This window comes from Papaver somniferum, chromosome 11 (genome assembly GCF_003573695.1).
Source record: "Papaver somniferum cultivar HN1 chromosome 11, ASM357369v1, whole genome shotgun sequence".
Taxonomy (NCBI): domain Eukaryota; kingdom Viridiplantae; phylum Streptophyta; class Magnoliopsida; order Ranunculales; family Papaveraceae; genus Papaver; species Papaver somniferum.
In genome coordinates, this window is record NC_039368.1 from 31,395,433 (window position 1) to 31,422,583 (window position 27,151).

Genomic DNA, 27,151 nt, shown 5'->3' on the forward strand with positions numbered 1-27,151 from the left:
CTCTAGAGGAAAATGGTGGACAGATTGTTGTTCACCACAACACAAATTGATTGTGTTGTTTGGTAAATCTTGTCTCATGTGCCTGATCAAAAGAGACAAGGTTGTGTACCAATCAGGCTTTAAGAAAAGTTTTTCTTCTTCTTCTCTTAGTTGTTTGTCTATCAAAATAAAAGAAAGAGTTATTATCGACAATTCTACTCTTATAGGGTTTACAGTTGGGCGTCCACGAACCTGTTTAAAGGTTGCGAACCCTATATTCCCTTTTCCTCTCTGATATCCTTTATATCTTAAGACTACTTGATGAGATTGTGAATTCCACTCACAAAAACCAGTTGTTTATAATTGTTCTCTAAGTATCATGTCTTTGGATGGAAAAGATGTAAATATGATTGTTAATCCATCAATCAAGGAAAAAGAGAAATCTACAGTAACTCCTTCCTTGAAAAGAAAGAAGAGGAATACAAGAAAGCCAAGGGATGTCCCTTCTAACTCTCAGAAGTTTTCCGATGTTCTTGATGAGTTGAAGGAAGTAAGAAAAGAGATTAGTGAAATAAAGGCTTGCGTTTTAAGATCTTTGGAAATTCAGAAGGCCCTGGTTCGACATCATCAGCCAAGACGGTTCGTTGGTATTGACTCCTTCCTCCACGAACCTTATATTCCAATGGCTGTTGACGACAAGGAGTTCGGGAATGATAAGGAATTTCTCAAAGACATTGTTGCCTAGTATATCTTCTTTTTGGCTTAGTTGTAAGAATAAATAGTGCTTTGAATAGCAATGATTGTGACTACACATAGCTATTATTTTTCATCTTCTTGTTTTTTTTAGGTTTATTGGTTTAATTTCTAAAAATATTTGGAGGATGATATATTGCAGTATTAATCTTTATGATTTGATATATTGCAATTTTTATGGGATATTGGTGTTTACGTCCGTAAACTATGTTTGTCCCATACTCTGTCAAAAGTAAAGTCGTTTGTGATCGGTATTCACGTACTGGTAAAAGAATGAATATACTTTTGAAAAATACAAAAGTTAAGCCTATATTGTCAAACATTTGATGGAAGATAGGTTAAAATCTTTTGTTTTCAAAGATTATGTCTATTAATTTTCGTTATGCAAATAGTGATTGAAGATATAATGAACCCTTGTGTATTCCGCAGTATTGATCATCCCTGATCCATATTTTATGTATTACTGTGAGGATCCGTAATGTATCTTATGTTGAGCACTATACAACCAAGTTGATCTTTTATCTTAGTTGGTGTTCCGTGAAATATGTTATGTCGAGCATATTGAACTAAATTAATCATCTTGTTTGGTTATTTAGTTATTGCTTTGTAAGTTTTCTTATGTCGAGAAAAACAAATGACAATTAAATTGATTACTTTTGTGATTAGTTTGGTTATGTATTCCAATTAGATTAATTATGGGTTCCCTTGTAATTAATATAGTTGAGTACTTTCGTGTCTCCATAAGTTCTCTTATGTTGAGCATAATCAATTGAATTGATCACCTCTTGTGTTTAATTTGATTGTGTATTCCGATTAAATTAATCATGGGTTTTCTTGTGATTAATTTGATTGAGTTCTTTGGATATAGAAAATCGTTCTCATGGTTTTGGTTCCAATAAAATCCTTCTTTTGAAATTAAGGTCGCTCTTGTTGTTCTTTCGGGAATGACATCAAATGGGGGAGAGTTCTTTTTAACTTGTACTTAATGGTCATATCTTGAGGGGTGTGCGGCTGTGGAATTTTAGAGGGGTTATCTTGTATCTTTAAACTCCTTGATGAATGCATTTGGCTTCGGCTTTATGATTGCATCTAAATTAGTTGGTATGTATTTTTTTCTTTTGTCATGAAATGTCTCTCTCGGAATTTTCATTATGATCCCGTTCTTGTACCTTTGCCAATTTTATTGACAAAAGGAGGGAGAATTAATATGTAGTTCATACTACAAATACATATGGTTTTCAGATCATGGAGGACTGGTTTCCATGAGAGATGGAGTATTTACTAAGGGGGAGTGATACATATCACCATAGTATTATTGTTGAAGTTGTGACACAATTGAACTTTGACGCTGTGTAATAATACTATGACACTGTATAACAATGATCGAGAACTATGTTTTCTCATTGTTATAGCTACGGATCTTCAACATCGGTGATGCTAAACTTACAACCTTTGGGATCATTGGAGTACTTGGAAGTGACGAAGATTTCGAGGAATGTTGAAGATTAGACATGTGTAATAGGATCTACTAAAGTTTCTTTATCTTTTTTGTATTCCATATGTATTGATAGTTTTGTCATTAAAATTGACAAAGGGGGAGATTGTTAGAGCATTGCTTGGTCGAACTCGCATGCGTTGCTATCTCAACCATGTTTGTCAATGTTAGTGATCAAAACTATAAGTATAGATTTCTAGTCTATTATAGCTAAATATCGGATTAGGATAGAAAGTGTAGTGAGCTCAAGGACTTCATGGCGATTCATCATCCAAGTAGAAGAACTACTCAAGGAACCGGTGGAACTTCTTGACAAAAAGGTATGTGAAGACTTGAACTTATCTATCACTCAAAAGTCTATCTACTCTATATCCTACTCGTTGAGACAAGAAGTCGTATGATATATATATAGACTTTGATTATACACATTTGGTATTTCGAGCCGAGTATACCTCGCCTATCTATATCTCGATATATGTGTTGGTAAGCTTTTCGTTTCGATCAAGTTTATCTTTACCATGTGACGAAAGTCATGATATGTTTCAATCATATTGAAAATTGCTTTGACGAGAAATGGTGTAACAACTATATAACGTCCTCTAAGAATGTTTCAATGATTGAAATGAGAGTTTAGATTACATAACCAATGGTGGACATAAGCATTGTTGTGGAAACACATTTATGTATAATTCATATTCCTTGAACCAAAGTTTGCGAACTTTTTTGATCAAGATTACCGGAAGAATGGCGTGAGACAAGTCCGCGAACTGCCGAAGTTCTCAAACCCGAGAATTTCAGCTGGAGTTGACAAACTACTTGCGTGAAGCTAAGTCCGCGAACTCAGATCGCGAACCCAGTCCGCGAACCGGCGAAGTTCTCATACCCGAGAATTTCTGCTGGAGTTTGTAAACTCTGCCCGGTAACTTAAGTCCGCGAACCTAGTATGCGAACTTGAAAAGGTTATATATCTGAAGATGATTTCTGAACTTAAACGTAAAAAGACTAAGGAATGTTGTTTGCAAACCGTGGCTATAAAAGTTCATGAACCGATTCAAGTGAATCAAATCATCTTTGCTTCAATTGTGTCTTGTATAGTACATAAGATTTTCTTGCAATTGAACAACTCTCTAACTAGTTCATTTGAAGTCATTTGAACTAGTTATGGTGAAGAAGAACGTGGTTGATATGAAATGCTCATATGGCTAACTTTTTGGTTAACTATTGTTGAACCAACAAGTGCATACGTTTGGGTACAGTTAACAAAACTAGAAGCGTGCATTGTCAAGTGTGTGTAACAATCTAAGTTTTCGATCTAACGGTTGAGAAATATTATCTTGAATCTAAATCAGGTTTTCATCTAACGGTGAATATTGAACGCTTTGTTACTAAGCTAACATTGATTGCAAACCCTGATTTGAAAGACTATATAAAGGAGACATCTAGTATTGTGCAAAACTAATCCCCACACCTTACGTGTGATACTAGTTTGCGTGCTAGCGTCGATTCTCCTTTAACCTTTGGTTTTCTTCTTCTAAATCCAGGTTAACGACTTAAAGACTTCATTGGGATTGTGAAGCCAGACTGATACTACTTTTATCGTAGTTGTGTGATCTGATCTTGCATCTTCTATCATACGAGTACAATCAGATTGATTGGCTTGAGATTGATACCTCCGATAGGCAAGATATAAAAAGTAATCAAAAACATCTTCATCTCATTGTTAGTGATTCCGCAACATCTTGTTTCGCTACTATACGATTAAGATTGTTGTGAGGTGATTGTTAACTCTAGGCCGTTCTTAGGGAATATAAAACCGGATTTTCAATTGGTTCCTGTTCACCTTGATTATTATCAAAAGACAGAACAAAACCTTTAGGGTTTATCTGTGGGAGACAGATTGATCCTTTGATAGACTTGTCTGTGAGAGAAAGATTTGTTTATTGTCAAAGCCTGCGATTTTGGGTCGTAGTAACTCTTAGTTGTGGGTGAGATCAGCTAAGGGAATCAAGTACGTAGTATCCTGCTAGGATCAGAGGCGTAGGAGCATAATTGTACCTTGGATCAGTGGGAGATTGATTGGGTTCAACTACATTCCAGTCCGAAGTTAGCTTGGAGTAGGCTAGTGTCTGTAGCGGATTAATACAGTGTGTGTTCAATCTGGACTAGGTCCCGGGGTTTTTATGCATTTGCGGTTTCCTCGTTAACAAAATTTCTGGCGTTTGTGTTATTTCAATTTCCGCATTATATTGTTTTATCTTTATAATTGAAATAATACAGGTTGTGTGTTAGATCATCAATTAAAGTAATCCAACCTTTGGTTGTTGATTGTCATTGATTGATCCTTTGATATTGGTCTTTGGTACCATCCAAGTTATTCCTTGTGTTTTATTAAAGACTCGTTGATTTCTATTAGATCGAGTAAATCAAAACAATAGAGAGATATTAACTCCTTGATATACTTTAAGCTAGGTTGAGTCCGTCTGTCTAGTTGATTCTCTAGCAAAGTATATTGGAGTTAGTCCATACAAATTGCTAAGCAAAATATTGGATGGTGTTGTTAGACCCCCTCTTTTTCATTAGGAAACCCAATCTCAAACATTTTATCAAACACATTGAGCAATAAATATTTTAAGTTTCATGGTTGAACAAAGATGCTCTGGTCTATGCACTTGTGTTAGCTTTCATTGAAAAACCAAAAATTTATAGACATGTAAAAAACATAAACTCAACATTATGAGTTAGAGACATTTTGTCAAACAGTTATGGAGCAATACATACCCTTAGTGCAGGGATAGATGAGCAATACATAGAAATCTAAACAAACTGAATGCCTACTAGATCCGTTCTATTAAATAGAAAAAGAACACCAACCACAATATGTTATAAGAATTTGGGTAACAATTACATTACAGTTAAAGATTCGCTCGATATTTTTGCATTTTTTGAGAAACTTCCTCTTTTCTCTTTATCTTGATTCTGAATGTTAAACCTCCCTTCAAAACTGTCAAGGAATGAAAGAGAATAATAACTCCATGATTTGTTCATGAGAAGGAACTGAGTTTGCCCTGATAAAAATATCTAAAGAAAGTGTACTAAAAAAGAACAGTAACAATTCAAATTTCAAAATTTTAAACCAACTGGGGCTAGCTCAGTTGGCTAGGGACGAACTCTTGAGTTGTTAGGTCAGAGGTTCGAATCCCGCCACCCGCGGATCGTGTCAAAAAAAAACAATTGAAATTTCAAAAGTACAAAATACAAAACATTCGGCGCAAAACATTTGGTTTCCTCCAAAAATTTGGGTCAAACACGGCTTAATTAGAAGAATGACGCGTTTTTAGCTTTTTCTGCCAGACTGTTCCGCCACGTCATTTGGTCACTGAAAATAAAGATTGGAGAGATTTCCACTTTAATCAGTTAATCATTCACCGAAACTCGTATTGACACAAAATAAAGCACTGATTCATCCCAAATAACTTGGACAACGAACGCCTGAGAATCAAGAAATCTTGATGTAAACAGAGCAAAAAACTTAGAAATATTGTAAGTTCTGATCAGAATAGGAGTTGGAAGCAGAATTCTTCGGTCCACCTAAATCATCCATGCCAAACTTTTCATATTATTTATTTTTCTTTGTGAGAACTTATCACAAGTTTAGTTACCGGGACTATTTTGTGGGTTGAGAGGGGGTATAAATATGTGAAAGTACATCAACTCGGGGAAGAGAAACAAAAGTTATAAGTATAACATATTGTAGGTGTAAATAATCCACAGATCCATGTGGAGCGATCTTAGATAATGACCCACCGATAACGGGAAAGTGTGAAGTACCGAATCATCCCATCCGGGCTCGGCACAAGGAAAGAGGCACCAAGAGAACCCGTGAAGACAATACGTGTAAAGGTGATACTCAGATGTAACGCCAGTCAAGTACTAGGGTAATAAATGCTCTGACAAGGCCGGTGAGAATATAAGAAGAATCTGGTCAAAGCAAGACTCGGGACTAATGATATCGGGTCAGGATGAAGGACGATATCGACCACAGCTCAATAAAAATCAACATCAGACTGGAGAACGTCGGGATAAGACCTCACTAAGCTCGGCTCACTATCTCTAAAGGGACATCACTCATCACCCGAGAAGAACAGCGAGAAAGATGTACCTACACTCACACTGTAACTTGGATGTATCATCGTGTGCGACTATAAATAGAGGGCTTTGTAAAGAGTTAAGGACCAAGCAATTCAGTGACAAAGGAGAGAAAACTAAGAGCATTGTGGTGAGAGTAGAGAGCTTACTAGTGAGATACACCCCTTGTAACTTTGAATCAAGCAATAAGATCATCCCTTTACCCCCATGGACGTAGATAGGGACGGGCAAGCTGAAGGATACAAACCGTACCCGAGCCGATGGCAAGCACATCAGGGACAAGAAGGATCCTGAGGAATCAGACGGTATCAGGAACTAGAGCGCAAGAAGGAGTGACAGATTCACGACAACCAAATAGCGGACAACATCAGTCGGAAGAATCCCGAGAACAGGGTGTAGGAATGACCACTGTCAATGAGGAATTCAATATGGGACGAGACGATGATCTTCCCCCGAGAAGATTACACATCAACCCGAGCCAAATGAGACTAGAGGATATGGTATATGGAATGACCGCTTCAGACACAGAGGACGATGAGGAGGCGCAAATGATGCGAGAGGATCATAGGAGAGCCCGTCAACACGTAGAGTACCAGTATGCTTTGGATCAAGAAGAAGAAAGGCTTAGGCGAGTGCGTTTGGACGAGATAACACAAACCGAGACGTCCCCCCTGTCGCACCTCCAACAGCGCCACCAGCCGCACCACCTACCGCAGCAGGAAATCATGTGAATGGCCACTCCAGCCATGAGAGAACCAACCCGACATTGATGGCCATTCTAGCAAATTATAAAAGGCATGAAGAATTAATGAGGGAACTCCAAAGAAGAAACCTAGCACTAGAGCACGAGAACTATCAACTTCGAAACAAGAGGTCTAGGTCGCGAGGATCATTGAGCCAAGGGGCGTCCAGCAAACACACCCAATCAAGGCTCACCAGAACCCAATCACTAGGCTGAGGACGGGAACCCGACCCCAACCGTGTGAGGAATGGATATGGTCCTTCCAAGAATTCCTCGACCGATGAAGAAGTACAAAATGGTGGACCCGATGCTGCGACAATGGCTATGCTCGAACAGCTTGAGCATATGGTTAAGAAATTAGCAGGAGATGGGGAGGAAAATAAGTTGGCAGAGGTGATTAATGAAGCGAAGAAAACTCTGTTCACCCAAGAGCTAGAGACAACACCCTTTCCTCCGAAATGTACACTTCCTACATTTCCCTCCAGATTCGACGGCACGGGCGATGCAGGAGAACACATCAAGATTTATAGCATGTCGTTGTTACAATAGAAGAACTATGATGTGGTCATGTGTAAGTTTTTCCCGGAAATCCTGGAAGGCGAAGCAAAGAAACGGTTCTATACCTTACGCGACGAGTCCATAGGCAATTACGGAGCCTTAGTGGAAAATTTTCTTGAAACCTATATGCACAACAGTATCGCCCGACCAAGGATAAATAAGTTATTCACGCTGGCACGAAGGTTCATGGAGACCTTAAGATCTTTGACGGATAGATGGAGAAAATTGTGCACCGATATCGGGAAGGTGCCCGTCGACCAACAAATCTTCGGGTTCGAAAATTCTCTAGGGAAATCTGATCCCATCTGGATATCCATGTACACTGAGAAGCCGTAGACATTAAAGGAAATGATAAATATGAGGGAACAATACATTGCGTTGGAGGAAATACAAGAAGGAACACAAGATAGAGGAGTCCAAGAAGCCAGTACATCAGCCGGGGCGACTCCTCAAGGGGACTCAAAGCGTTCAGAAAAGAGGCCGATGGTACAAAAACAAGTCTCGGGCAAGAAAGAATGGGTCGAGAAAGGAAAAAGGCCTCTTCATGAGACGAGAACTTACATACCTCTAAACGCGCCACTAGAAGAAATATTTAAGGAAGTATAAAAGAGAAATGACATTAGGTACCCGAAGACTAGAGGAATCCAACTTAACGAGACAAGGAACCACCCCGAGTTTTTCCATTACCATCAGTACCGGGGCCACTCGACCAAAAATTGTCGGGAGGTGAATGATATCGTTCAACATCTAATTAGGGATGGCTACTTGCGACACTATGTTAAACAAACAGCACCGGCACCCACCACACCCGACGCTCCTATACACCAAGTAAGGATCGATCACGAAACTCATTTTACCTGCAATACCATCTCACACTCGGGAGCACAAAGGTTCGACTTAGAAACCGGTATTACATCAAGAATCCACAGGAGGGATCGGGATGGGAAGGAGATATTCAGCGTAGCAAAAACTTTACCTATGGAGGCCTGGATGATGTAGCCGATCACCTTCTCCTCTAAATACGTCCCGATGAATGGACAAGCACATGGAGATCCACTAGTGATCACCTTACTCATAGAAGAATAGGGAGTTGAAAGGATACTGATGGATAACGAGAGTTCAATTGAGGTCCTCTTCTACGACACGTTCAAAAGAATGGAGATATCCGATGACATTTTAATCCCCTCAACTTATCGGATTTATGGCTTCAAAGGGACAGTGACCGTACCAAAGGGGGAAGTCACTCTCAGAGTCTCCGATTGGGAGGGATACTTGGACATGCTTACCACCTTCTGTGTTGTGGATATAGTATCACCTTATGAGGCGATCCTTGGAAGGCCCTGGATTGCAGGCATAAAAGGGGTGGTATAGGCTTACCACCAAAGGTTAAGATTCCCTTCTTACAGGGGAGTCGTTGAAGTGCTAGGTGATCCTCAGGCCGCACGACAGTGTATGCAGTTAGATATCCAGCAAAACAATGAGAGGCGATCAAGACAGCGCCGAGAAAAGAACAAAGCTAAGGAAATAAAAGCAGGGGAGGAACTGGAGAAAGTAATCTCGCAAGCGGTCACCGCCTATGAAGTAGGCGAGAAAGAGATCTCATAGCAATCAAAGGAGGCGACACCGATCGCAGAGCCAAACCCCAACTTCTCGTCCTTAGAGTCTACCCGACAGATCAACTTAGGAACCGAGGAAGAACCAAAGCTAGTCAGAATCGGAACCTTGTTATCGGACGAATAAACAGACCAGCTGATAACTCTATTACGGGAACACATGTACGTGTTCTCCTGGGAGATGCACGACATGGAAGGAATTGACCCGGGGGTGTGCTCACATAACCTAAGGATAGATCCCAAGCTCAAGACAATCTGACAAAAGATGCGTCGAATCGCACTCGAGCTACAAATAGCGGTAGAGGCCCAGTTGAAGAAATTACAGGTGGCTGGAATCATTTGAAAGGCCCAATATCCGCAATGGATATATAACATGGTGATAGTCCCTAAAAGGAATGGAGGAGTCAGGATCTGCATCGACTTCAGCGATTTAAATAAGGCTTGCCCAAAACACAGTTTTCCTCTCCCCAGCATCGATCACCTAGTAGAATCCATTGTTTAATACAATGAGATAACTTTGATGGACGGGTACTCGGGATATAATCAGATCCCTCTAGCTCCCGAGGATCAGGAGCATACATCTTTCTTCACACCTAGAGGGATATATTGTTACACTAAGATGCCGTTCGGGTTGAGAAACCCTGGTGCTACTTATCAAAGGTTGGTGGAGGACATGTTTGAGGATAAAATTCACAACACCATCGAAGTCTACGTGGACGACATGCTAGTAAAGAGCAAGGTGGCATCCAACCACATTGATGACCTTCGGGAAATCTTTCAAACTATGAGAAAATATATATGATGCGAGTGAACCCAGCTAAGTGCACCTTTTGGGTCACATCGAGTAAATTCCTGGGATACATAATCACTGATAAAGGTATAGAAGTCGATCCCGATAAGATTGGAGCTGTCTTGGAAATGCCATCTTCGGTAACAATAAAAGACGTGCAGCGGTTAAACGGAAACTTGGCAGCGTTAGGGCGATTCATTTGACGGTCGTCGGGCAAATGTAAAGACTTCTTTGGGACACTAAGAAAAGGAGAAAAATCCAAATGGAGCGAGGAGTGTGAGGAAGCATTCCAAAATATTAAGCGTCATCTCGTGAGTTTTCCTGTATTACAAAGGGCCGAACCCGATGAGGTGCTTACCCTATATCTTGGGGGGACTGGTTATGCATAAGCGCAGTTTTAGTCAGAAACGTTGGAGGGGAAGAAAAACCTGTATACTTCATAAGAAAGACCATGAGCCCTGCAGAGAAGAACTACACCAAAATTGAGCAACCGATACTAGCTTTAGTATTTGCAACGAAAAAATTACGTACGTATTTCCAAACTCACAAGATCCGAGTACTTACAAAATCTTCTATAGAGTCAGTTCTCGACAGCGCAGCAAGGTCGGGACGGATTTCTAAATGGAGTGCTCAAATTAAGCAATTCGATATCTTCTATGAGATGAGGACAGCAGTAAAAGCACAAGCAGTGGCCGACTTTTTGGCGGATTTTCCTCTAGACGATGAAGAGGAAGTTGAAGATATCCGGGTATGGAAGAAGATCGAGAAGAACCATCCGACCTACTGGGAACATGTAGCCCGACACGGTGGGAAGTATTCGTAGACGGGTCGTCCAATAAAGACGGATCGGGCCTAGGGCTAGTCTTCACTACACCAAAGGGGAAGAAGATGGTTCACTCATTCAGGCTTGAATTTAAGACGAAAAATAATGTTACTGAATATGAGGTCGTAATACATGCCTTCCGACTAATAGTAGAAATGGGTATCCATGATGTGAGATTAACTAGCGACTCTCAGTTATTCATTAGGCAGATCAGCGGGCAGTACGCTAAACATGACCCAGTATTGCAGAAGTATTGGGAGCTCGCCCAATTTTATATCGGCCAGATACCAAACATCAAGTTCCGACACATCTACAGAAAAGATAATCGACATTCGGACGCACTGGTATACATCGCCTCAATGCTAACAGACTCGAGTGTTGAAGGCATCAGAGTCATGAGAATCTTGATTCCATCTGTACCTGAGACATCAGACACTAAAGCTTATGTAGCTGTAACCACGACCGATAAATATGAAGCTGAAGATTGTCGCAAACCCATCCACCAGTATTTGTAGACGGGAGAATTACCTAAGGGACAACCCGAGATCAACAAAATTAAAAGCAAAGCAGCAGGATACGAATTACGAGACGACATCTTATATAGAAAATCCTACCTGGGGCCGCTATTTAGGTGTTTAAGCAAAGAGGAAGGGAACTCGATCTTGAATGAGCTACATTATGGCGCCTCGGGCAATCACAGCTCGGGCCTAAGTCTGGCATCCCGAGCCAAGATCATGGGATACTTTTGGCCCTACATGAACGATGATGCAAAATATATAGCGTTAATTTGTGACGAGTGACAAAAGTTTGGCAAGAAGATACACGCATCTGCAGTAACCTTAAACACAGTAATTAGCCCTTGGCCCTTCGCCAAGTGGGGGATCGATATCGTGGGACCATTGCATGTCGAGTCGGGACAAATAAAGTATTTGATCGTAGCAACTGATTATTTCACCAAGTGGGTGGAAGCTACACCACTAAGGCACATTCGAGACAAGGGTGTATTTCGCTTCATTTGGGAACACATCATCTGTCGTTTCGGCGTGCCGTCAGCAATCGTCTCGGATAATGGGAAACAGCTACAAGTCAAGAACATCGACCTACTATTCAACACCTATAACATTCGAAAGAGTAAGGCAACACACATTTACCCACAAAGTAATGGGCAGGATGAAATCACAAACAAAACAATAGCATACAACCTGAAAAATAAGTTGGATGGAGAGTATGGAGAATGGTGTGAAGAGCTCTATAATGTTCTATGGGCCTACATAACTACCCGAAGGGAGGTGAACGGATTGTCGCCTTTCATGTTAACATATGGAACCGAGACCATCCTTCATACTGAAGCAATGATACCCACCACAAGGACTGAGGCATGGAGGCGGAACATCTCGGCAGATCTAATTCTGGCCAAGCTCGATGACTTAGAAGAAACTAGAGAAATGGCTCTCCAAAAAATGGAAAACTACCAAAGGCGACTACAGCGTGAATACAACAAACGAGTCCGACCAAGGGAGTTCCAACCAGAACAGTTGGTACTAAAGAAACTACCCAATTAAGAACGTGACAACAAATGTGGAAAATTAGCGGCAAGATAGGGCGGACCATACACTATTGTGGAAAAATTGGGAGAAGGAGCGTATAAGATATTGAAACCGAATGACACACCAGAACCTCGGCCATGGAACGCTCAACACTTGAAGTTATATCACCCATGAGAGGTGTACGAGCAGGTATGATACTTTGTCATCCATTTCTTTAAAAATCCATGTGGGGTAGGGAATATGACAATTGCGTCTAATGGTCATTCGTACTCGGGGCGACGACAGTGGAGCATAAAACATTGCTCCCATCGCAAGTGGCCCAAATCACTTACCCAGGCTAGTTAATCAATAACTCCCTGGGGGATATCGAGCCAATAGAAATGACCGAGTACCTTACGACTACATCAAATTGATAGTGATGAGATACCTCAATCGGGACACGGCATTGGGCCCGATGACCCTCCCTGTTGAGTGTGTTCGACAGAAATGGAATTTACACTAATTAATTAAATATTTTGATGCAGGGAATAATGAACCCACCATAAATAAATAACAAAATACGATCGAATAACACAAGTGAAAATATCAGGAAACGATAAAACAACCGATTGGCGACGCAACACCCCATAAGACAGATGTTTGAAAAAATAAAGGTGTTCAAGCGAATTACATCCCAGAGAAAAGGGCACACTAGTGACGCAGCACTACAAAAGATCCGACTATTCCTTCGGCGGAATCGACCCCGAGCTTGCCTTCTTAGCAGAAACGTCGGCCCGCTTCTTCTCGACAACCACCTTCACAGCTTCCTTGACCTTTGTAACAAGCTCGGTTTTGAACTTCTCTTTCTCGGCAGCAAGTTGAAGAGTCAGTTGATTCGACGCCGCTTCAGGAGTAGCCACCTTTCCGAGTAACTGGGTCTCCCTCGCCTTCAATCGAGCAGTCTCTTCCACCAAAGACTTCACTTTTCCTTGATCAACTACAGATATAAAGAGGCGATTCGTGACGAGGAAAAAACACCATGACATCGAAATAAGCATGAGAACAGTACAACATAAGCAAAAAACACCTTCAAGCAAGGGTAAAACTACTTTAACGGTTTCCTAGGATTTAACTAAACTACACTCAAGGGTCGAAACCTTCTAAGTTAACTCATTATAGCGTTGCTCATTGAACTCATTGGTGGGGAAATATTTCTTATGGTCGCTCCAACTAGCTTTCTACCAATCATGTGCCAACTGCAGACCCAATAACTGAGCTTGAACCTACTCCAACTCTTGGGATACCTGATCAAATCGGCGAAGCTTCTCTCTTAACTCTTGATTAGACCCCTCAGTAGTGTCTTTTTCCTTCAAAATCCGCTTGCGATCAACGCGAAAATCTCTAATTTGAAGTCTCAACTTGCCACACTGACTTTCTAAGTTATCGGCTAACAACGTTTTGTCGGCAGCAATTCCTTGAACCTGATAGAGGCTCGCCCGAAGATTTTCCATCTCATCGGGCACATACTCAAATCTCTGGTAACAAAGTAGTTCATCTCTAATCTGCTCGATCTCGGCCTCTTGACGATCTATCTTATCATCCTTATTGACAATTCTTTGGCGGAGGTTATCAACATGGTTCAACTCAATGTCTAACTTTCTCTTTAACATGCAATATTCTGAAGCAGCGTCGACATCTATACTAGACATCCCGGCTAGGAAGATAATACTAAACTCAGGATATTGTCACTACATAATCAATCATAAATACTTACATTATGAACAAATACCTTGGGTCTCAGCCAGCTGCCTCTCCAACCCTCGGGTTCGTTCTTGCTCTCGCTGCAATTGGACACGAAGACCTTCCAGTTGCGCTAACTCCCTTTGCCGCATAGCAGCCTCCAAAAGCTTTCTATTGGCAGCCTGAGGATATTACGTTTCACAACATCAACAATTATCCCATATTACAAGTATGCAACTAAGAAAGATAACTCACCATCTGGTTGAAGGTATCCTTCAAACCGGCAGAATATAGGGACACTGCATTGATCATCTCCTCATCGGATAGGGAGCCAAAGTTGGTAGAAGTAAGATCTCCCAAGGAATTACACACTGGGCCCGAGAAAGCTAAGAAGGTATTTTCACCCGAGCTCGGGGCAGGGAGACATGAGGCAGATTTTTCAGTGACCTACCCCCGTGAATAACATTCTTTCCACCTACAGACTCCTCTACCTGCTTCGGCTCCTCTTCCTCGCCCAAGCCACCAATTTCATCTTCCTTGCCTAAAAGATCCGCGTCATCATCATCATCAGACATCACAAAAACAACATCATCAGCAATGATAACGCCTTTGCCGGCCGAAGATACAGCAGGTTGTTGGGGAATGTCCTTGCTCGAGGAAGAGCCATCACCCTTAGCCTCCTTACCATTTCCAACAGGATTACCATCTACAATGGTAGATTAAATATAAGAAGATTTCTGAGGCGACTTCCTCAGGAAATAAGATAAAGGAAGACGATCATCGGGATCCTCACCAAAAAGCACTCCCAACATCTCCCTTATCAGCTTTCGATTTCTGCACATGAGTCATCATCAGATCCATTCAAGGAAACACATAGGGGCAAGTACATGTACTGTGGATAGAACAGTATATTTGTTACCTTCCTTGTCTCCTCCTCGACTCCTGTGCTAGGACCTCTATCCCTCTTTCGAAGGTTGGGAACCTTAGGCTGGTTACTCTGGGACTTGGTCTGCAGCACACGAAAAAGTTAAAACACTATCTTACTGATCACTCGGGCTGACCAACTAAACAAATGAAAAAACCTACTCGATCAACATTAACCACCCAGAATGGATAGGGCTCGGCCGGGGGTGGAAATTTGCCAATTAATAGAGGACCGTGAATAGCGAGAGGGACCCGATCCCAGGAAACATCACTAGTATGACGAGCGTGCTTGTTAGAAGTCGACCCTCCCTCAAGATCCTCGTCCAACAACAACTTCTTAACACCCTCCGGGAGAGTCTTATAGCTATGAGGACTAGCATCAAAACCAGCAAGGTCACCATTAGTGGAAGTCTCACTTCGATAATTGGCAACAGAGCTGGCAGGGTGTTGATGGTGGATTTTTGTCCAGGGGTAAAATTGTAAAACCTAATTTGTGTGCCGACATCCTGCAAAGGGTAAGGACATTTGACGAACGATGAACGCAAAAATCCTTTCGTTTTATTTATTTGAAGCAATTCAATAAATGTACAAAATTCATTCAGAATGGTGCATGTAGCAACAATCCCAAATATTCTGTGAATTTAAAGCATTATCAATTAATGCATGAGTTATCTTGTATTTCCTGTGCTATTCTCAGTAGGACTCTCATTATTGGCGCGACATGACGACTGAGTGTTTACTCGCAGCAGAGTAACACGAATCTCCAAGTGTCAATAATGAGGCGTGCACGAAATACCTGTAGGCCCTAGCATTCTCTGACAAATAGAATCTCGTATCAGCATGCCTTTATTAGCCTGATCGAGCATGTTTAATTCCCTAAGGGAAATCTGGACTGTCCATGTCGATCTAAGAAACGATCATGGCCACGCAAGTTTGCCGCATAATTTAACTAGCCTAGACGAACCCTAATAGGAGCAGGCAATCACCGTGATGTTCACCGGCGGGCCCGCCTATGCTCTAGCCGGTCGAACACCACGCTATAACCTTAACGTCTGTCAAACGCCAGCCTCAAAGAGGGATGGACGCGTTGCATTGGGGAAGGCTCAAACGAGCAAGACCGCTCAAAGCAGTCTTAAAATCATCATGACCGTCCAACTTCACCAGCCTGGTTGGACGGATTAGATCATCCCACGATTGATTAGTAAAGCGCTAATGCGCACATTGGAGGGCCCACTACTCACCTACCCGATCGACTCTCTCACGGCCTAGCCATAGAGCAGAAAAGGCTTGCTCGAAGTGAGGCTGGCGTGATGCTTAAAGTTTCGCGGAAATTCGACTACCGTCTTAAATCGATCACAACCATCCAACTTCGCCGGCATGTTTGGATGGCTTAGATCGTGCCTAAGACCATCGGGCAGGTATACATATGCTCACCGTCAGCCCAACATGGGCCCCACACGGTCGGTCTCCCCAAAGGAGGAGCATAGCCTGCCAAACCTCTAGGATAAAGTCACGCACGCGTGACCGACCCAAAACCCTAATTAGGGTTTGCGGCATGACATATGTGTCGCAGTTTGATCACGACCATCCATCTTCTCCAACTTGGATGGAGGGTGTATATGAAGACTAAGGAGGTCCATAGAGCGTCAATATGGTCACTGTGGGCCCACCTGTGCATGTGACCCGCCGGCCTAGGCATTCTAGGGATCAGAAATCTCGAAAAGCATGCCCAAAGGTGGCATGTCACGCGGCTTCCAAATCCTTTGCGGCAATGGATTTCTGTCGAAAATCAATCATGACCACTCATATTTGCCGGTCAAATTGAGTGGGCTAGATCGCACCTTCAGGAGACAAAGTGGTACGGACATGCACATCGGCATGCCGTCCACACGCATGCCCGGTCGGGCCCACCAAAAACGTTGCCCATGCTTGATTTCGGTCAATCTAAAGAGTGATGCTTGCACACCTCTTTAAAACCCTAAAAATCCATCGGTCGCAAACATGTGCCGCAGATCATCTCGTCCGTCCAACTTTTCCAGCTTGGTCGGACAGCATAGGCTAAGAGTTAAACGGCCAATAAGGCACCTTCGTGATCACCGTCCGTCACTCTACCACAAGTAGTGATCGGTCAAGGGATGGCCCGCCTGTGCGGCCCCCAAACGATCACTCAAAGATGGTTGGGCATGCAGCTATTTTAAGACGCTTAATCCGCGACATACTCCGTTAAGCTTTAAAACAACGATGTTTCATACATATTGATTGTATTCGATGCATTACATGCATAGAGTATACACGATATTTCATGAATATCGATTTCCTAAATAACTCAGTTATTTAACCTAGAACCGTATGCTATTTCCTGTGGGTCCCACGATCCACTCATTCGAGACATAAAGCATGTCACGAACTGGGGGATACTTACTGGGTTATTGGTCTGGCGGTTTACAGCGTGCAGCGTGCAACGCGCCATCACAAGAACATGTCAGGAGGCATGGATGGTTAACGATGATGGGAAAAGTGGGCAAAGACGTGTTCGTGTGACAATCACTTGCCCGGCCCCACTATCCCTCCACTTCCTACGAGATGAGGTTTGCGCTCAATGACTTGTATAAATATGTCCTTCACCTATTTCCAACAAAAAACACAGAGAAAAACCAAGTGTTGTCATCGTATCCAGAAAACACCAGAGCTGATTGCTTACAATATTGCGAGCCAGTTCAATATTCTGATACAAGTCATAAACAGCCAATACCTTCACAATCTCAACATCTTCTTCTCTTCCCTCCCTAGGATCAACCCCATCTCCTTCACTTTGTGACCGAAGCAAGTCTGGAACGTCCATTTCTTGGTTTAGGCCAGAATTGTATAGATTGATCTCTCGAATCAAAAGCACTCCCGTGCAGTGCATTTGTTTAGGGTTTAGATTCATTTCTCATTCACGCACACCCAAAATTACCAAAACCAGCAGAAATAGTTTTCACCCATAAAAAACTGGCGACCACAGTGGGAGATTAATCTCTCAGTTGTAGTCTCAAGATTATTTAAAAAAAAAAAAAAGATGGTTGGTCTCAGGGATGATTTTACCGCGACGGATCCCAGCCAGAATCCCTCAAATGTTAATGTTTCTCACTCTCCTTTGAATAATATTGTTTATAACGAATTTTCATATTTCAATACCCCCATTATCTCGGTCGCTTCAACCGATGGAGAAATCCCAACTCTGGCTGAACTAGCATGGAGGCAAGAAATTCTGGCAAGGAATGTGAACCGGATAAAAGGAACGATTGACAACTTGTTCACCTCTTGGTGAACGTGACGAGAATTTTAGGAGAAGAAATGGTGGAACTCCCGTCGGACAATCCTCCTCAGGTCAATAGTTACACTATGAACCAGAGACTAGTGGACCAGGAAGCAACTTCTCTAGTGGAAAGTTTATGCGAACTTTTACACCTCTCAAAGAATCAACGGGCGGAGACGTTTGTTGCAATCAACCAGATAACCCTGGACGTGCATTTAACTCCTTCGCGTCCAAAAACCTCAAACACATCAGAGACGTCTGTGAATAATGTTACATTAGATCCAAGCCGGTCAAGCAATATCCGAGGAAGTTCAGGCATGAAGTAGAGGAACAAATCAAGACTGAGTTTCAGAAGTTGCTAGCTTCTGGCTTCATCAACCCATTCATCATCCGACCTGGTTGGCTAATGTGGTTCTGGTGAAAAAGAAAAACGGACAGATCCGGTGCTGCGTGGATTTCAGGGACTTGAACAAATGTTGTCTCAAGGACGATTTCCCTCTACCTAACATCGACATGTTAGTAGATGCCACCAGTGGACACGGCATGTTCTCCTTCATGGATGGTTATAGCGGATACAATCATATAAGGATGTATGAGCATGACGCAAGTAAGACAGCCTTTCGAACTCCTCTTGGAAATTTTTACTATACTGTTATGCCTTTTGGTTTAAAAAATTCCGGTGCAACGTAACAACGCGCTATGACGGAAATCTTCCACGACATGATGCATAAGCAAGTTGAAGACTACGAGAATGATATAGTAGTCCAATCGAAAGCTCGGGCAGATCACACAGGAGTCCTACGGCAAGTGTTCGAAAGGTGCCGTGAATATAAATTGAAGATGAATCCTTTGAAATGCGCTTTCGGCGTTTCTTCAGGCAAGCTTCTGGGATTCCAGGTAACTTCTGAGGGGATCAAAGTGGACCCATCCAAGACTCAAGCTATCCTCACGATGCCGCCGCCGCGAAATGTGAAGGAGATCCAAATCTTTATGGGCAAGGTAAAATACATTCGACATTTTATACCTGGTTTGGCCCATCTCGTTGCTTCATTCACTCCCTTGCTGAAGAAAGGAGCAAGCTTCGTATGGACCGCACTACAACAGGAAGCGTTTCGGAAGATTCAGCAGTCATGAAGTCTCCCGTTCGAGGAAGACCACTGTGCCTTTACATTGCTTTCAGTGATACCGTCGTCGGGGCTTTACTCGCTCAAGAAGATGACGAGGGAGTCGAACATCCTGTATACTATTTCAGTCGAATATTAAGAGATGCTGAGCTTAGGTATCCCAAAGCAGAAAAAGCATGCCTAACCCTGATTCATTCCATTCAGAAGTTCAGACAGTACCTGTTGTCCAACAAGGTGGTACTTATATCTAAATCTGATCCTGCGAAATTTTCACTTTCAAAAACGGTCTTGATGGGAAGGTCGTCCAAGTGGCTTCTCCAAATGTCAGAATTAGACACAACGCGTGCATCACCAAGAGATATCAAAGGACAATCGGTTGCAGATTTACTAGCAGCATTCCCTGGAGAAGGCACCGCTGCACTACACGAGGACCTTCCTGGAGAATTTCCAGAGATCTACGTTGTCGAAGAAGAAGCGTGGTTGTTATATTTTGATGGCTCCGCCACTCCTAGAAATGACACTAGAGGATCAGGCATGGTATTAGTGTCTCTAACTGACGAAGTTTTCTCACATTCCTTCAAGATGGACTTTCAGTGCACCAACAACTCAGCGGAGTATGAAGCCTTTCTCATAGGACTGTCAATAGCCAAACAAGCAGGGGTCACACGCCTGGAGATAAGAGGTGACTCTAAATTACTGGTTAATCAAATAAACGGAGTGTATGCATTGAAGGAGGTAACGCTGGCCCCGTACCGTTCAGAGGCGAAAAGATTATTAAACTACTTTGCTGATGCAACCATAACCCATGTTGGTCACAAGAACAACAGACATGCCGATTGTTTAGCCACGTTGGCGTCCAAATTACAATTTGAAGGTTTAAAAGAAAACCTGATGGTGAAGAGGAGGACGGTGGAATCAACGTGGCTTTCACAATGCAAAGACACTGGGACCTGTGATTGGCGAATTCCTATCATTCAAGAACTCAGCAGCTCGCTTCCTCAAGGAAAGATCATTCTCAAGATCCTACGAAACTTCTTCATGCTTCGTGGTATGCTATATCATCGAAACCCGGATGGTTCCCTATCAATATGTCTCGGAGATGAAGAAGCACATCTGCATCTTAGACGCTTTCATAATGAAGTTTGTGGACAAACGTTGGTGGTAACGCTATATCGACGTCTTCAATGCCTGGGCTATTACTGGCCAGAAATGGAAACTCAATCTCGGCTACTCCAAAAGTCTTGCTCTAATTGTCAAGCGCCGCCATGTTAGTTGGAGGTTTTCAGCATAAGTCATGCTGGGGACTGGCGAAGCGATTCGTCTTTCACGAAGGGAGCCTATATCGCAAAAGCTTTGGAAGCGATCTGTTACGGTGCCTGGCTGAGGTAGAGATTCCAATTATGTTGAAGGAAATGCATGATGGGGAACATCAAGGGAAGAAGAAATTGTTTCTCCAGATACACGAGAAATATTATTGGCCGACCATGGAGGATGATGCAGCTGCATTTGTTCAAAGATTCCACAAATGTCAAATTCATGGGTACCTTGTTCACGCACCTCCTTTACACTCGATAAGCAGTCCATGGCCATTTTATAGCTGGGGACTTGACATTATTGGAAAGATCAATCCGCTGTCATCAAAGCAGCACGCGTATATCATAACCGCAACAGAATATTTCACCAAATGGGTCGAAGCTATTCCTCTACGAGGGATTACAGGAGAAACTATTGCGGCTTTCATTAAAGAATACATCATTTGTCGCTTCGGTGTTCCTAAACATATTATCACTGACAATGGCACCCCCTTCGCCAACAACAGGTACGAGAGTTGCTTGAAAAATATGGAATTAAACATGTCTTCTCCACCATTTACTATCCTCAAGGAAACGGACAGGCTGAGAGCACCAACAAAACATTGATCTGGATTCTCAGTCGAACAGTACATGACAATTCCAGAGAGTGGAACGAACAGCTGCCGATGTCGCTATGGGCGTATCGAACGGCACCTAGAAGCTCCATTGGGGTTTCTCCATATTCACTTGTTTACGGTGCGGAAGCGATCCTCCCAGTAAAAATCAAGATCTCGTCAGCCAGCATTGAAGCAGCAAGTGGGGTCCACTGGAACGACGCTGAAGCATCAAACTTAAGAATTGCTGAGTTAGACATCCTGGATTCCAGAAGAAGCATGGCAGAGGAACGCACTCAGGTGTACAGAAGTAGGATCTCCAGGGCGTATGACAAGACTGTGAAGTCACGTGTTTTTAAAGTAGGGGATTTAGTCTTGAAAACAGCCAAACACATTCAGCAGGACATGTCTGCACCAAAATTCTCTCTGAAATGGGAAGGTCCTTACGTGATTACCAAGGCATACAATACCGGCTACTACAAGATCATTAAGGTGGATTGAGGCAAGTTAGAAGCAGTCATTAACGGAAAATGGCTCAAGGCATACCATGCTTGATCATTGTCCCGCTATTATCCCATGACATGACAATACAAGCATTTTTCATTACACATTTGAATTATCAATTTATTCAAAAAATACGTTAATGTAAAACTTTATCCATCTACCAAAAAACCAACGCAATTCATTTCTCAAAAATGTTCAAAAAAAAATGACATGAACATTAGCAATAAGGTAGCGCAGCTTAGAATAGGCCATCCAGCAGATTATAGTTCCTTGAGAGCATCATCTTTAGCCTAGTCTGGTATATCTCCGTCCTATTCTTCAAGTTTTGAACTGCTTGCTCCACCTTCTCTGATTCCGCAGCCAGGGCCCTCTCCTCCTCCAAGATAGCTGTCGCAGCAGAACTACATTCACGAGGATGCCGGCTCGATCAACCTTGATGATGTCAATACGCTGCCGCAACCAGCCCATGTTGAACTCCATGGATTCACAGGTATATACCATGTTCTCCCACTTTTCAAGGTTCGATTCAGCAACGTTACGGATAGAGATATTCTCCATCTCAGCAATCATGGGAAGAATGCAGTTTACTATGATGACCAAAGAAGATGAATAATGCCGAACTACATTCCTGGTTGCAATGTGGTTGTACTTTCTCCATACCTTTGTGTATAAAGGCACAAACTCCTTCCATACTAAGAATCTACCAACAGTTCGGTAGCGGTAAGATAGAAATTTCATGTGGATATCAAATGAAAGGCCTGCGTCGGGGTATTCATAAGAAGAAATACCCAGATCAGCGTCTTCAAGGTCTGCGGAGGTAGGCGCGTTTGAGTTTGAAGGAAGAGGACTTGTTAAGTCATCATCGTCGATAACCGTCATGCATGTTCCAGTAGGGTATCTCTGCGAAAAGGGGAGATTATTCTCCTGATCCTGAAGAAGCAAGCAACTGTTCAGAAAAGAAAAGGAAAAGGGGAACGAACCGTTATGATCTTCTTAACTCGGAGAACACGAGCAGAGGATTCATCACGAAGCTCAGGTTCACACTGAAATACAAATAGCAGAAGTAAAGATAAAGGAGAAAATAGCGTCTTTAAAATCAGGATATGGCTCGGAATCATACATCAGATGCAAGACGATCCTTCTTAGCAGAAGACCTTGGATGGTATGAAGAAGATGATCTACTGCTGTTTTACATATCAAGAAATGAAGTTTCCGCAAGAAAATCCTATCAGGAAACGGTAAAGAGTGGTTCAAAATCCCTACATGTACATATATGTCTAGGAAACCCTAACAGAAGACCAAAGCGGCTGCGGCGAGGTCTACCCGATGGATAATAATTCAACACCGACCGAGTCGTGCTTTCCTATACACCCTAATCAAGATCGGAATGGCCGCTGGATATCCAAAAGGAATGGTTTGACCATCTCCTGAGCGGTTGAGGCATAGGGCGGTCTTCATCTATGCGGTAAATATATATTTACTTTAGCTTAATCGTTCTAGCTTTTGAACTGTCACCATCTCATGCCTACCCCACAATAATGCAACTATTATGTGTTAGGCAGGGGACTTAATGTTGATGGTGGATTTTAGTCTAGGGGTAAAATTTTAAAACCTGATTTGGTGTGCGGACATCCTGCAAAGGGTAAGGCCATTTGACGAACGATGAGCGCAGAAATCCTCTCGTTTTATTTATTTGAAGCAATTCAATAAATGTACAAAATTCATTCAGAATGGTGCATGTAGCAACAATCCCTAATATTCTGTGAATTTATAGCATTATCAATTATTGCATGAGTTGTCTTGTATTTCCTATGTTGTTCTCAGCAGGACTCTCATTATTGGCGCGGCATGACGACTGAGTGTTTACTCTCAGCAGAGTAACGCGAATCTCCAAGTGTCAATAATGAGGCGTGCACGAAATACCCGTAGGCCCTACCATTCTCTGACAAAGAGAATCTCGTATCAGCATGCCTTAATTAGCCTGATTGAGCATGTTTAATTCCCTAAGGGAAATCTGGACTATCCATGTCAGTCTCAGAAACGATCACGGTCACGCAAGTTGGCCGCATAATTTAACTAGCCTAGACGAACCCTAATAGGAGAAGGCAATCACCGTGATGTTATCCGGCGGGCCCGCATGTTCCCTAGCCGATCGAACACCACGCTATACCCCTAACGCCTGTCAAACGCTGGCCCCAAAGAAGAATGGACGCGTTGCATTGGGGAAGGCTCAAACGAGCAAGACCGCTCAAAGCAGTCTTAAAATCATCATGACCGTCCAACTTCACCATCCTGGTTGGACGGATTAGATCATCCCACGATTGATCAGTGAAGCGCTAATGCGCACATTGGCAGGCCCACTCCTCACCTACCCGATCGACTCTCTCACGGCCTATCCATAGAGCAGAAAACGCTTGCTCGAAGTGAGGCTGGCGGGATGCTTAAAGGGTCGCGTAAATTCCATTAGCGTCTTAAATCGATCACAACCATCCAACTTCACCGGCATGTTTGGATGGATTAGATCGCGCCTAAGACCATCGAGCAGGTATACATATGCTCACCGTCATCCCAATGTGGTCCCCACATGGTCGGTCTCCCCAAAGGAGGAGCATAGCCTGCCAAACCGCTTGGCTAAAGTCACGCATGCGTGACCGGCCAAAACCCTAATTAGGGTTTGCGGCATGACATATGTGTCGCAGTTTGATCACGACCATCCATCTTCGCCAGCTTGGATGGAGGGTGTAGATGTAGACTAAGGAGGTCCAGAGAGCGCCAATATGATCACTTTGGGCCAACCTGTGCATGTGACCTGCCGGCCTTGGCATACTAGGGATCGGCAATCTCGAAACGCATGTCCAAAGGTGGCATGTCACGCGGCTTCCAAATCCTTTGCGGCAATGGATTTCTGTTCCAAATCAATCACGACCACTCATTTTTTCCGGTCAAATTGAGTGGCCTAGATCGCACCTTCAGGAGACAAAGTGGTACAGACATGCACATCGGCATGCCGTCTACGCGCATGCCCGGTCGGTCCCACCAAAAACGTTGCCCATGCTTGATTTCGGTCAAGCTAAAGAGTGATGCTTGTGCACCTCTTTAAAACCCTAAAAATCCATCGGTCGCAAACATGTGCCGCAGATCATCTCGTCCGTCCAACTTTTCCAGCTTGGTCGGACAGCCTAGGCTAAGATTTAAACGGCCAATAAGACACCTTGGTGATCACCGTCCATCACTCTACCGCAAGTAGTGATCGGTCAAGGGATGGCCCGCCTGTGCAGCCTCCAAACGATCAGTCAAAAATGGTTTGGCATGCAGCTATTTTAAGACGCTTAATCCGCGACCTACTCCGTTCAGCTTTAAAACAGCGATGCTTCATACTATTGATTGAATTCGATGCATTACATGCATATAGTATACACGATATTTCATGAATATCGATTTCCTAAATAACTTAGTTATTTAACCTAGCACTGTATGCTACTTCTTGTGGGTCCCACGATCCACTCATTCGAGACATCAAGCATGTCACAAACTGGAGGATACTTACTGGGGTATTGGTCTGGCGGTTTACAGCGTGCAACGCACCATCACAAGAACGTTTCAATAGGCATGGACGGTTAAGGATGATGGGAAAAGTGGGCAAAGACGTGATCGTGTGAAAATCACTTGCACAACCCCATTACTCCATAACTCCACTTCCTTCACTTCCTACGAGATGAGGTTTGCGCTCAAAGACTTGTATAATAGTTCCTTCAACTATTTCCAACAAAAAACACAGAGAAAAACCAAGTGTTGTCATCGTATCCAGAAAACACCAGAGCTGATTGTTTACATTCTTGCGAGCCAGTTCAATATTCTGATACAAGTCATAAATAGCTAACACCTTCACAATCTCAACACCTTCTTCGTTTCCCTCCCTAAGATCAACCCCATCTCCTTCACTTTGTGACCGAAGCAAGTCTGGAACGGCCATTTATTGGTTTAGGCCAGAATTGTATAGATTGATCTCTCGAATCAAAAGCACTCCCGTGCGGTGCATTTGTTTAGGGTTTAGATTCATTTCTCATCCACGCACACCTAAAATTACCAAAACCAGCAGAAATAGTTTTCACCCATAAACACAAGGGTATAGTATCTTTCCTGAGAAGGATCATAGGTCGACCAAGCAGTAGCAGTGCACTCACCTCGCCCTCGCCTCTCCCATTCAGCCATGATGCGAAACGTGTTACCATTCCATTGAGCTAAGGCACGGGACGGGCGAATTTTGGAAAGAACTTCATATATGAAGGGACGGCTAGGATCATATAGAAGAAAGCGCAACCCGAGCTCTAATTGACCTTTTGGTGATAATAACCGTGAAGATCATAGTCATATTTCAGTTGTCTGATGAACTGTTCATCTGTTTGATCCTTGACAACTTTCTTGTCTTTCCTACACGAAAATGAAGGAGAATCATCAGAAAAGATGGAGTTAAGGGTGCGATGATCATACTTGGAAGGACTTTCAACAAAAAACAGGGATTCAAGGGGAACGCCATCCTCATCAGAAAAGGTATACTCACACACCTTTTTTTAGTCATGGAAGGAGTCGAAAAAGCCATGAGAAAACTGGGATGATAACAAGAAGAGTTGAAAGAGAACAACGGGAATCAACGACCGCAGCAAGGACAACAACAGCAAAGAATGGTAACAAGGTTAAACAAAAATTAGGGTTTTGGAAAGAAAAGTCTGGTAGAAGAGTTAACTGAGAAAGCCGCAGTGAAGAAGAAATGGTGAAGACGAAGAGATAAAATATGTTGACTACTGAAAAAAGAGTGAAGGGAGAACCAAGGATCTAACTGATGATTTTATACCACAAGCAGTTGCGACCGGTGGAAAAGGCGACGTTAGTGGGGAACAACATGATGGAGAACACGACATGTCCAGAGACGTGGGAAGCGAAGCGGTTTCTTCCCCTAGTGTCGATCACATGAGAAGGGGAATAAATTTAGGTGTAAATAATCCAAAGATCTAGGTGTAGCGATCTTAGACAATGACCCACCAATAATGGGAAAGTGTGAAGTATCGAATCATCCCATCCGGGCTCGGCGCAAGGAAAGAGGCATCAAGAGAACCCGTGCACACAATACGTGTAAAGGTGAGACTCAGATGTGACGCCAATAAATTACTAGGGTAATAAATGCTCTGACAAAGACGTTGAGAAGATAAGAATAATCTGGTCAAAGAAAGAC